Here is a 13,940-nt window from a genome sequence, read left to right as displayed (position 1 = left end):
ATTTGAGTTTGAAATCCTTCATGGTATTCCTGTGTGGCTCCAATACCTTTTGATTGTCAGATCCAAGAAAATCTAATACAGTTTTGAGTCTTAAAGAAAACCATGGAAAGGGAAAATCGGCCCTGCCATGTCAGGCGAGCTGTATTTATTATTTGGAGCTGGATAGATTTTTATCTGATGTTCCTTAGGTGCTCTGACACTGATGTGAATGTAGTTGTTTACTCTACTTTTAGGTATCAAACAATGAAAGAATCTTCATACCAGATGGGACCTAAAGACCACCTGATTCCATTTTTAGCCAAAAGAAAATAAGTGACTAATTGAAAATTATGTGCTTGGATTGGTGCTGTTTTTGCACTATGCCATGGTAGCCTTGTAGTATTAGAATTTTGCCTTTGAATGATTTGGTATTTTATTTTCTAGACAAGTTTTTTTTTTGTAAAATTATACCTTAAATAATTCACAGAAGAATTTAATAGCTATTCATAGGTATTTTTCTTACTAACATATTCTTAAGTATAAATAAGTTCATGTTTTACCTAGCTAACAAATTACTATATCCAGATGTTGAATACATGAAATTCCTAAAGCAGGGAAGCAAAGAATAAGAGCTAGAGCTGACCAAGAAAAAAAAAAAAAAGAGAAGACTCAAATTACTAAAATCAGGAACAAAAGAGAGACCATTACCACCAACTTTATAGAGATTTTAAAAATTATAAATAAATGAATATTTTAACTACTATATTACAATAAATTAGATAACTTAGATTAAATGGACAAATTCCTAGAAAGACATGAGTTACTGAAATTGATTCAAGAATAAGTAGAACATTGAACTAGATCTATAACAAGTAAAGAGATTAACTTAGTAATAAAAAAAAAAAACTTCTCACAAAGAAAAGCCAAGGATAAGATGGCTTCACTGGTTATTCCTACCAGACTCTTGAAAGGGAATTAATACAAATTCTTCACAAACTCTTCCAATAGAAGAGGAGAGAATACATCACTCTGTGAGATGAGTATTACCCTGAGTCCAAAACCAGATTAAAAACATCAAAAAATTTAGAAAACTAAGACCAATATTTTCTGTGAATAGAAATACAAAAATCTCCAACAAATTACTAGCAAATAAAATCTAGCAATCTATGAAAAGGATTACACACCATCAGCAAGTGGGATTCATCCCCAGAATGCAAGGTTGGTTTAACAAATGCAAATTAGTGCATGTAGTGCATCACGTCAGCAAAACAAAACCACACAATCGTATCAACACCCATCCATGGTACAAACACTTAGCAACAGCAACAGCAGCAAATGGAAGGGGGCTTCCTCAACCTAATAAAGCCACCTGTGAACCCTGTGACTAGCATCAGTCTTAATGGTGAAAGGCTGGGTGCTTTCCCCAAGATGAGGAAAAACAAGGATGTTCATTCTCACCACTTCTGTTCATCATTGTACTGGATGTTCTAGTTAGGGCAGTTAGGCAGAACACACATGCGCACAGGCACATGTATGCATACACGTGCACATGTGCGTGCACACACACACACAGGCTTACCTTCTTGAGAACCATTGCCAGTTGGTGATGCATGGTTGCTTGTGGGATTCTCACCTTCCTTGAGAGTTTTGGGGTGAAGCACATGCTCATCACTGCAGCAGATTGGATCACAGGCTGGTGCCTGCATGGTTCCGTGAACACAGCTCCTTCCTTGGGGGCTCTGCCTGTGTTTGCAGCTCCATAGCTGGTGGTGCCCAATGTGGGATCTCTGCTCATTCCCTCTTGCCTCTCTGCCTTTTCTGTTTCTGAGCACAGGGAATGGATGACCTATTAAAGGAGGGTGAATAAAACCTTACCCCTGCTGTCTTTAGGGAACTTCTGAGATTCCAACTAGGCATTGCTTTCTGGTGGATCTTTCTCAGGAAATACATTCTCCATTATTTTCTATTTAGTCACTTTTCTTATTTCCATACAAAAAAGTTTCAGGAGTCCCCAGTCACTCCTGGGCATAGGGTATAAGACTCATTTCTGTCTAGCACACAACCGTTCTCACCTCACCGCCCCCCCCCCGCCCCCCCGCCCGCCGCCACATTGTCCTGCAAAGCCATTTACTCCAACCATGTGGGCTATCTCCCTCCTTCCATGCCATGTTCTCTCACGCGGCTATGCCTGTGTCCTATGCTTTCTTCTTTGGAAACCCTGAGCTCCACTACCTCCCTTGCCAATGCTCATCTTCCCTTGAAGCGCTATCTAACACATGTGCTGTTCTCTGGGAGCCTGTCTTCCTCTGAGCAGGTCTCAGGCTTTTCTGCTCAGCTCTTTCATAGACCTGTAATTCACTTTCCTGTTTCCCCTACAGACTTTGATCTCTTGAGACCTCTACATCTCGGGAGTCTGACACACACATATATATGTTTTTGCTTTTATTTTTGCCATAAACTGTAGGTGCTCAAAAATAGGTGCTGGATTGCTATCGATAGTCAGGAGACCTCCCAGTGATACAGGCCTAGGGACAATTCCCCTTCTAGGTGTAACTTCATCTGAAGCATCTCTTTTTTTTTTTTTTGATTTTAAGTTTTCCTGTTTTTGAGGTCTAGATTAAGGGACTTCTAGAAGCCAGAGGTTGCAATTGTTATTTCAGTTAACCAACTATGAAAAGAATATGTTTTACCCAACAACAAATATACGTATCTACCCATTGACAAATACACCTATGTCACATAAAAATGGAAACTAAGTAAACAGAATTTCATTTATATGACTAAAGTAAACAAAACTTCAAAGACTTCAATGTAATTTTCATTGTGCATTTGTGGGTATTGTGCTAAAAGACTGGCAATGTATTTCTCATTTATTAATAATAAAAAATAGGAAGTCGAGGCAATTCCCTCTGCTCTGTTCAAGTTATGGATTTGATAAAAAGAATTTTTCTACTCAATATTAGATCTTTATTCAATAATTTGTTATAGACTTTGGTAAAATCCATGTCTGCTTTTCTTTTTTGCAATTAAAAATAAATGAAGTAAACTTATTTGAGAAGATTTTCTATTTTGATTGTTTTTTGATTCCCATTTTTAGTATTTTCTATTTCTATTAATGTCTCATCTTGAACTCATTCTCAGTGACTCCAAGTATTAAAAAATAAGGGAATTATGTGAAGTATAAAAATGTTAAATGTTTTTCCCTGAAAAAATATAAGTTTGAAAAAGGTAAGATATTTAAAAAAATTGAAGGTTATATGTCTTCAAATAATTATTCAAAAATTTTCACCTGTATTAAAATTAAAAATGTATAATGGTAAGTATATAATTTGTTGTATCTAAACTTTAAATACAGCTGAAATGTTTTAGTTTATTTAAGACTTTAAAGATATTTTTATTGGGAAAAAAGAAAATTACAATAGAACCTTCAAGGTCTGTCTTTGCCACTGTAAAGAGTAGTAATTAACATATCACACTGGTTACACCCAAAGACAAAGCTACATGGAGAATAAAGGCTGAGACGGGCGGATCACGAGGTTAGGGGTTTGAGACCAGCCTCACCAACATGGTGAAACCCCATCTCTACTAAAAATACAAAAATTAGCCAGGCATGGTGATGGGTGCCTGTAATCCCAGCTACTTGGGAGGCTGAGGCAGGAAAATCGCTTGAAACCAGAAGGTGGAGGTTGCAGTGAGCTGAGATTGCGCCACTGCACTCCAGCCTGGGCAAAAAAAGCTAAACTCCATTTCAAAAAAAAAAAAAAAAAAAACTGTTTAATGTTACAGAGTTCTCCTCATCTGCCCTGTGCACCTGCTGTGATTTCATGTCGATTGCAGACCATGAGACTATGAGTAGAGCAGGGATCACTCAGCGAGCTGGATGCTGGGGTGCTTCTGGGAAACAAGCTCTGTTCTGCAGGAGTCTGCTGCACATCTGCTCTCTGCCAGGAAGTATTTGACAAGTTACTGAATTGTCTTTCTCTTATCCAAATGTTTCCGTTCCTCAGATGGATTGGAAGCAGTGTTTGCTCCCCAATGTCCATGAGATTAAGATATAATTGTCTTTGGTTTTGAAAGACAGTAATCTTTACTGGTTTAAGGAAAGAATCAACACGAATGAACTCCAGTAGAAAAAAAAAATGAAGATTCAATGCCATTCTTAATTCTAGAAAACTTCCTTGCTTCCTAACTCTGGACCTAAGAAAAGAAAACCAGCATCAATTCACTTATTGAAATACTAATGTCAAGAAGGTATATTTTTATGTACAAAATGCAATCCATATATCCATTCATTCAACAAATATTTAATGAGTGCCATGAAAACAGGTGAACAGGGCTGGCCAAGATTCTGTTTTCATGGACCTTAATCTAGTGAAAAACACAGAGAACATGTCAGGCAGTGCTAGGTGCTGTGGCAGAAAGGGTAGAATTTGATACAAAGCCGCTGCTGTGTTTGGGAGGCTGAGATCAGACCAGACATCAGCTTTTTAACATGAGGAAGGACGTGGCTGCATCTCAGACATGAGATGTGCATGCATGAATGTTAGGAAAGTTTACGATGATTCTTGGAAATGTAACCTCTAATCACAGAATTTAGACCTATGCCTCCTGGTAAATTTAGAATTGAGCCTTTGGTAATGGATGCATTATTTTCATTGAGTTTACAGAATGGAGAGGTCGATGTTTTGTGAGTGAGGGAGGGTGGAGAGGCACCGGCCTCAAGAAGGCTGAGCTGCTGCTGGGCAGTGCTGCATTATACCAGCCATAAACATCGGCCACCTCCATGTGCTGCAGCCTCCTACGTAACGTGGGTGAGCCAGTAAAACCACAGAATCATCCCAAAGGTTGTGTCATGCTTTCATACAGTTGAGGCCATTTACGTCCCCTCCTAAAACGTACACAGTCATGCATACTGAGGAGCAGAGGTGGCGAGGCCCTAGTGTGTGCAGCTTGTGGAAAACAGAGCAGCATTTGTAAATGTTGCTACATAGAACAAGAAACTTATCAAAGGAGGGACAAGAGAAAAGGCAGGTCTCTAAAATTAGTCACTGAGGACTTGTTTTCATCTCTGTTTTGAAAGGTCATGGGGATTTCTCTTGAGCTAGAATGGAGGCAATTTGTGCAGTGCATGGACCAATCAGTGTGAGGGTGCCTGAGTTTCCAATGACATATTTGCAACTGTTTGTGTTCATAGCTTTTGAGCTATGGCCATGGAAGATGGTTCGTATTATATTTAATGGTTGTTGATCCAGTATCTGGCCAGTGGAAGATATTTGTTCCTGATGGTCTGGCAGAGCTTTTGGTTCTGTGAACACTCATTGCTGTGGCTTCCAGCCCGAGCACATTGTGGTCACATCACAGGAATGTGACAGTTGGACTGTAATTTTAGTTCTGCTCAATTTCTTTGTAAATGATTTATAAACCCAACTTGAAAAATTAATCTTTAAATAGGTTGCAGCATTTTAGTTATACTCACCACATAGGATTCCTATTACACATCTAATTCTATTATTTCTAGTTATGGCACACTGCTAATGAAGTTTGTGAATTACAAAAACATGGCAACTATTTTTTTTTTCATTCAAGGATAAATAGCCTTAAAGTAAACAACTAAATAATACCAAGGGAAAAGATACAATGTAATTTTCTACATATAAAACCCCACAATTTAAAAGCTTATGCAAATTTTGAAGCATTTATACTTGTAGTATTCTAATAGATATTTTAAATGGTGGTCCATTTGAATGAGCCTGTCCAAAACATGTTTATTTCAGTTATTTACTGAAAGACAAGCTAGAGTTGAATTAAAAAGTGAAGCATAACACTGATTTAATGAGTGCAGTTTGGCCGTTTAAAAAACCCTCTATTCTTAGTAGGGTCTTTGTAGAATATTCATTTATTTTATGGGAAATGTAAGATGCAGATACAGAAAAATAATATGTTGGTGTAATTTTTTAACTTCAGAAATATTATTTCTAAATGTTTTCTTACTTTTTAAAGAAACAACATATTTTGGAAAATAGAAACTGTAAATAGACAAAGGAAACAAAGGGAAAAAACACAATAGCTTATTAGCGTTAGCTGCCCCCCCCACAGAGGTAACCACTGTTAACGTGCTAGCATGTAAACTTCATTCTCTCCCTGAATGTGTGGGTGTGTATGCATCTATTCACACATATATGCACACACACATAGTGAAATGAGATTCTAGTGCAAATACTGTTTATTAGCCTGATTTTTATGGTTGCATATAACTCTTTTATGTGGGTGCACCATAATTTATCTGATTCATGTTCTATTGTACATTCAGGTAGCTTCCAATTTGTGTTGTAAATATAAACCATGCTATGATAAGCATTTCTGTAAACACATTTTTATACTAGGGTGAGTATTTTCTCTTAATACTTTTTAGGAGTGTAACTGCTGAGTCAGTGTCTTCACTGTTTAATAGCTGTTGATACATATTGCCAAATTTTCTCCAAAAAGTTTGGGCCAACATGTGTATCTTCTAATAGAGTGTGAGCAAACTATTTGTCTACATCAAACAATAAAAATTATTTTAGGCCAGGTGCGATGGCTCACACCTGTAATCCCAACACTTTGGGAGGCTGAAGCAGGCGGATCACTTGAGGCCAGGAGTTCGAGACCCGCCTGGCCAACATGGTGAAACCCCGTCTCTACTAAATATACAAAAATTACCCAGGCTTGTTGGCCCATGCCTGTAATCCCGGCTATTTGGGAGGTCAAGGCACAAGAATCTCGAACCTGAGAGGCAGAGGTTGCAGTGAGCCAAGATTGTGCCACTGCACTCCAGCCTGGGTGACAGAGCAAAACTCTGTCTCAAAGAATATATATATTATTTTAAAGATGTTTGTTAACACAAGTCACAGCTGTTTGCCCAGGCTAGACGGGCCTAGGAGGGAAAGTGACTTATACTTCCCCTTCTTATGAATGGAGCCACTCACTTCCTGCCTGAAAAACCCAAAGTGGGGACTTCTCTGGATCAGAAAGGATTTCAGTTGTTAGACAGCAAAAAATGGAACCATATTTAGTATACTGGACATTTGTATTTCAGTTTTTGTTTGTTCACTGTTTAAGTAAATTTTTTCGTTGAAATACTCTTTTTTCAGTAATGCCTTTCCATATGTTATGAGAATAATTTTTCAGTTTGTGATATTGTAAAAGGTCCTGAGATCTATTTTTATTATTAGATGTAGGAGAACTTTCCCCTATATAACATATTTATTACTATGTTTCTAACTTTACATTGCACATTTATGTAATTTGTTCTTACATATTTTAAATTTTATTTGGAACTTAATCCTTGTGGATTATATTTGCATGTATGGTATTGTGTAAGGCTGTTACCCATTTATTTTTCTCTCTAAAGATTAGTGAGCTACCCAGTTAGGAATCATTTCTTCCTTACTAATTTGAAATGCCAAATTTGTCATATGACAAATTTTAGGTATTATTTGGTCTATTTCTTAACGTTTTTCATTTCAAAACCAGTCTATCAATTTTGATTATGTAGCTTTACAATAAATATTTCTCAATGTCCTTTTAAAAATCTTTTACTTAGCTGACGTTTTACAAAATTTATTGTACAAATTTTAATATATGCTCCTATCACCAGCTTAAACCAGTAACACCCAGCTAATCCCTTTTCATCTGCTCCAGCCCCATTACAAAATTATTTTGAAGTAAATCTCAAATAGCATTTCGTCTTTAAATATTTTATTATATATTTCTATTAGATATTTTTATTAAGATATAATTTACATGACTTAAAATTCATCATTTTTAACTGTGCAATTTACTTGGTTTGAGTATATTCATATATTGTGCAACCATTACCACTGTTTAATTCTGGGACACTTCCGTCACCCTGAAAAGAAACCCCGTACCTATTAGCAGTCAGTCCCAATTCCCCACTCCCAAATCGTCTAGCAACCACTGGTCTGATTTCTGTTTCTATGGATTTCTAAATATTTCAATTAAGTGACATCTTACAATACGTGTCTGACCTCTTTTGTGTCTGACCTCTTTATGCAGCTTAATGTTCTCAAGGTTTGTGTTATATCATGTATTAGTACTTCATTTTTATGGCTGAAAAAATTCCAAAGTATGGATATACCACAGTTTATCCATTTATCTGTTGTAGTATTTTGGAGCTATTTCCACTTTTTGGCTATAGTGAATAATGCTGTTGTGAAGATTTATTTACAAATTTTTGTGTTAACATATCTTTTCAATTATTTGTGTATATGTAGCAGTGGAATTTCTGGGTCATATGGCAATTCTCTGTTTAACTGTTTGAAGAATTGCTAAACCTTTATACCAGTGGCTACATTATTTTACATTCACACTAGCCGTGTGTAAGGATTCCAGTTTCTCTACGTCTTTGCCAGCACTTACTTTCCATTTTGAAAAAGTATAACTATCCATGTGGAGTGGTACCTCAGGGTTTGATTTGCATTTCCGTAATAATTAATGATGTTGAATATCTTTTCATGTGTTTATTGGCTATCTGCATATCTTCTTTGGAGAAATGTCTATTCAAATTATTTTCCCATTTTAAAATTGGGTTATTTGACATTTGTTTTTGAGCTTTAATCGTTGTTTATTTATTCTGAATAATATATATTCAACTCATATCAAATATATAACTGGCAACTATTTTCTTTCATTCTATGAATTTTTCATTTTCCTTATAGTATCTTTTAGTAAGCAAAATTTTAGTTTCATTTATTTTTTTGGATGCTTATTTTATCTTATTTTATTTTTATTTATTGTTTTGAGATGGAGTCTTGCTCTGTCGCCCAGACTGTAGTGCAGTGGCGCAATCTCGGCTCACTGCAACCTCTGCCTCCCAGGTTTAAGCGATTCTCCTGCCTCAGCCTCCCGAGTAGCTGGGACTATGGGCGCCCACCACCACGCCTAGCTAATTTTTGTATTTTTAGTAGAGGTGGGGTTTCACCGTGTTGGCCAGGCTGGTCTTGAACTCCTGACCTCAAATGATCCACCTACCTCTGTCTCCCAAAGTGCTGGGATTACAGGTGTGAGCCACCACGCCTGGCCTTGGATGCTTATTTTAGATGTCATATCAAAGAATCATTTGCTAAAGCCAAGAACATGAAAATTTACTCCTATGTTCCAAGAGTTTTATAGCTTTAGCTGTGACATTTAAGCCTCTGATCCATTTGCACATAATGTATTATTGTAAACTATAGCCACCTTACTGCCCTGTCCAGCCCTAGGTCCTAGTTCTTCTATCCAGTGGTACATTTGTGCCCGTTAATTGATTTCTCATCATTCCCCTGCCCTTCTCAGCCTCTGGTAACCACCACTGTATTCTCTATCTATCTTCATGAGGCCCACTTTTTTTTTATCCTCCACATATGAGGGGGAATATGCAATATTTATCTTTTTGTGTCTGGCTTGTTTCACTGAATGACTTCCAGTTCCATCTATGTTGCTGCAAGTGACAGGATTGCATTCTTTGTTTATGGCTGAACAATATTCCATTGTGTATATATACCACATTTTCTTTATCCATTTGTCCACTGATGGACATTTACATTGATTCTATATTTTGGCTATTGTGAATAGTTCTGTAATAAACATGAGAGTGCACGTATCTCTCTGATATATTGATTTAGATATATACCCAGTAGTGGATGGCTGGATCATATATGTGGTAATTCTATTTATAATTTTTTTGAGGAACCTCCATACAATTTCCCATAGTGGCTGTGCCAATTTGTATTCTCAACAACAGTGTATTAGGGTTCCTCTCTTTCTACATCCTTGCCAACATATGTTATTCCCTGTCTTTTTGATAAAAGCTTTGTTTTTCTTTTTTTCTTTTTTTGAGACGGAGTCTCGCTCTGTCACCCAAGCTGGAGTACAGTGGCATGATCTCGGCTCACTGTAAGCTCCACCTCCCGGGTTCACACCATTCTCCTGCCTCAGCCTCCCGAGTACCTGGGACTACAGGCGCCCGCCACCACGCCTGGCTAATTTTTTGTATTATTAGTAGAGACGGGGTTTCACCGTGTCAGCCAGGATGGTCTCGATCTCCTGACCTCGTGATTCGCCTGTCTCAGCCTCCCAAAGTGCTGGGATTACAAGCGTAAGTCACCGTGCCCAGCCGATAAAAACATTTTAACTGGGGTGAAATGATATCTCATTGTGGTTTTAATGTACATTTATCTGATGATTAGTGATATTGAGCATCTTTTCATATACCTATTAGCTACTTGTATGTCTTCTTTTGAGAAACATCTCTTCAGATTTTTTTTAATTGGATTTAATTTTTTTTTTTTTTTTTACTATTGTGCTGCTTCAGCTTCTTATATATTCTGGTTATTAATTCCTTGTCAGGTAGATAATGTGCAAGTATTTTCTCCCATCCTCTGGGTTGTCACTTCGCTTAATGTTTCACTTACTGTACAAAAGCTTTCTACCTTGATGTCATTCCATTTGTCTGTTTTTGCTTTGGTTGCCTGTGCTTTTGCAATTTTACACAAAAAAAATCTTTGCCCAGACCACAATCCTTGAGCATTTGCCCAATGTTTTCTTCTAGTAGTTTCATAGATTCAGGTCTTGGATTTAAGTCTTTAATTCATTTTTATTTGATTTTTGTATATGAGGAGGGATAGGGGTGCAGTTTCATTCTTCTGCATATGGTTATTCAGTTTTCCCAGCACCATTTATTGAAGAGACTGTCCTTTCTCCATTGTAACTTTTTGCTGCCTTTGTCAAAAATAAGTTGGCTGTAAATGTTTGGATTTATATCTGGGTCTCTATTCTGTTTCATTGCTCTATGTGCCTGTTTTTATGCCAGTTCAATGCTGATTTGGTTACTATAAATTTGGAGGCTATTTTGAAGTCAGTTGAGTGTGACACCTTCAGCTTTGTTCTTTTTGCTCGGGATTGCATTGGCAATTTGGAGTCTTTTGTGGGTCTATATAAATATTAGAAAATTTTTTCTTATTTCTGTGAAGAATTTCACTGGAATTTTAATAGGAATTGCATTGAATCTGTAAGTTACTTTGGGTAGAATTATTTTAACAATATTAATTCTCCCAATCCATGAGCATGGAATATCTTTCCATTTTAAAATGTCCTCTTCAGTTTCTTTCATCACTGTTTTATATTTTTCCTTACTAGATCTTTCACCACATTGGATAAATTGATTCCTAGGCATTTTATATTCTTTGTAGCTATTGTAATGGGATTGCTTTCTTGATTTCTTTTTAAGATTGTTTGCTGTTGCTGTATATAAATACTACTGATTTTTTAAAGTTGATTTTGTATCCTGCAACTTTACTGAATTTGTTTATCAGTTCTAAGAGTTTTTTGGTTGAGTTTTTAGGTTTTTCTAAGTATGAGATCATGTAATTTGTGAATGAAGCTAACTAGACTTCTTCCCTACCTATTATGTCTATTAATTCTTTCTCTTACCTAATTGCTCTGGCCAGGACTTCCAGGACTATGTGGAAAAACATGGTAAAAGTGGAGGTTCTTGTTTTGTTCCAAATCTTAGAGGAAAGGGTTTCAATTTTTACTTATTCAGTACAATGTTAGCTGTGGTTTTGTCGTATATAGCCTTTATTATTTTGATGTATGTTCCTTCTATACCTAGTTTGTTGAGGGTTTTTTAAAATCATAAAAGGATGTTTAATATTATCAAATGATTTTCCAACATCTATTGAAATGATGACATAGTTTTTATCCTTAATTCTGTTGATGTGGTGTATCCTGTTTATTAATTTGTATATGTTGGCCCACTCTTGCATCCCCAGGATGAATCCCACCTGACCACAGTGAATGATCTTTTTAATGGGTTGTTGAATTTGGTTTGCTAGTGTGTTGTTGAGGATTTTCACATCTATATTCATCGGGGATATTGGCCTGTAGTTTTCTTTTTTTGTTGTGTCCTTGTCTGGTTTTGATATCAGAGTAATGCTGGCCTCATAGGATGAGTTTAGAAGTATTATCTCCTCTTCAATTTTATTTAAAAGTTTGAGTGACATTGGTATAAGTTCTTAATTTAGTGTTTGATAGAATTCAGCAGTGAAGTCAACAGATCGTGGGCTTTTCTTTAATGGAATACTTTTTATTACAGCTTTGATCTCATTACTCATTACTGATTTATTGAAGTTTTCTATTTCTTCATGGTTCAGTCTTGATAAATTGCATGTGTCCAGAAATTTATCCATTTCTTCTAGATTTTTCAATTTGTTGGCATATCATTGTTCATCATAGTCTCTAATGATTCTTTGTATTTCTGTGGTCCCAGTTGTTATGTTTTCTTTTGTGTTTCTGATACTGTTTATTTGGATTCTGTCTCTGTTTTTCTTAGTCTAGCAAAATGTTTGTCAGTAAAACCAACTTTTCATTTTGTCGATTTTCTTTATTGCTTTTTAAATCTCATTCATTTATTTTTCCTCTGATCTTTATTATTTCTTTCCTTCTACTAATTTTGGGTTTGGTTTATTCTTTCTTTCCTCTTTCTTTGAGGAACATTGTTAGGTTGTTTATTTGAAGCCTTTCTACTTTTTTGATTTATGAAGAAAGTTTATTCCTATAAACTTCCCTCTTAGTACTGTTTTTGCTATATCCATAGATTTTGGTATATTCCATTTTATTTTTTTAAGATATTTTTAAATTTTCTTCTTAATTCATTGATCTATTGGTCATTCAGAGGCATGTTGTTTGATTTTCATGTGTTTGTTTATTTTCCAAGGTTTCTCTTGTTATTGATGTCTAGTTTTATTTCATTGTGGTCAAAAAAGATACTTGATATGATTTCTAATTTTTGAATTTGTTGACACTTGTTTTGTGGTCTATGATATGATCTGTTCTGTAGAATATTCCATGTGCTGATGAAAAGAATATGTATTCTGCAGCAACTGCGTGAAATGTTCTGTAAATGACATTTAGGCCTATTTGGTCAAGGGTGTAGCTTAACTCCAATATTTGTTGATTTGCTGTATGGATGATCTGTTCATTGCTGAAAATGGGGTATTGAAGTTCTCTATTATTATTACATTACAATCTATCTCTCCCTTTAGATTTATCAATGTTTATATACTTGGGAGATATGGTATTGGGTGCATAGATATTTATGATTTTATATCTTCTTGCTGAATTGACCCCTTTATCATTATATAGTGATTTTGTCTCTTTTTACAGTCTTTGATTTGTAGTCTATTATCTGATATAAGTGTAGCTACTCTTGACCTTTTTTGGTTTCTGGTTATATGGAATATCTTTTCCACCCCTTTACTTTCAGTCTGTGTGTCTTTATAGAGGAAGTGAATTTCCTGTAGGCAGTATATAGTTGGGTCATGTTTCTTTATTCATTCAGCCACTCTATGCCTTTTAATTGGAGAATTTAGTACATTTACATTCAGTGTTATTGTTGATAAGTGAAGACTTACAATGGCCATTTTTTGCTTGTTTTCTGGTTGTTTTGTAACCCCTCTCCTTTTCTTTCTGTCTTCCTTTGTGTGTAAGTTATTTCCTCTGGTAGTATGTTTTAATTTGTTGCTTTTAATTTTTTGTCACTCTATTATAGGTTTTTGCATTGTGGTTACTATGAGGCTTACAAAACACATAGATATAATAAGTTATTTTAAATAAATGACAACTTAGATCACAAAGAAAAAATAGAAACAAAGAAAAAAATATACTCTACATTTTAAACTCCATCTATTTTAACTTCTGGTAGTCTCAATTTACATATTTTTTATGTTACCTGTTTCTTAAAAGGCTGCTGTAGCTATTATTGTTTTTGAAATATTTGTCTTTTGGGCTTCATACTATTGTTATGAGTGGACTGAACACCACAATTATAGTAGTAGAGCATTTTGTGTTTGTCTGTGCACTAAATTGTATCAGTGGGTTTACTACCTTGAAATGCTTTCTTCTTGCATGTTAGTGTTTTTTAT

The sequence above is a fragment of the Hylobates moloch genome, unplaced genomic scaffold (genome assembly GCF_009828535.3).
Source record: "Hylobates moloch isolate HMO894 unplaced genomic scaffold, HMol_V3 SCAFFOLD_2, whole genome shotgun sequence".
Taxonomy (NCBI): Eukaryota; Metazoa; Chordata; class Mammalia; order Primates; family Hylobatidae; genus Hylobates; species Hylobates moloch.
Note: the sequence above shows the minus strand (reverse complement) of the source record.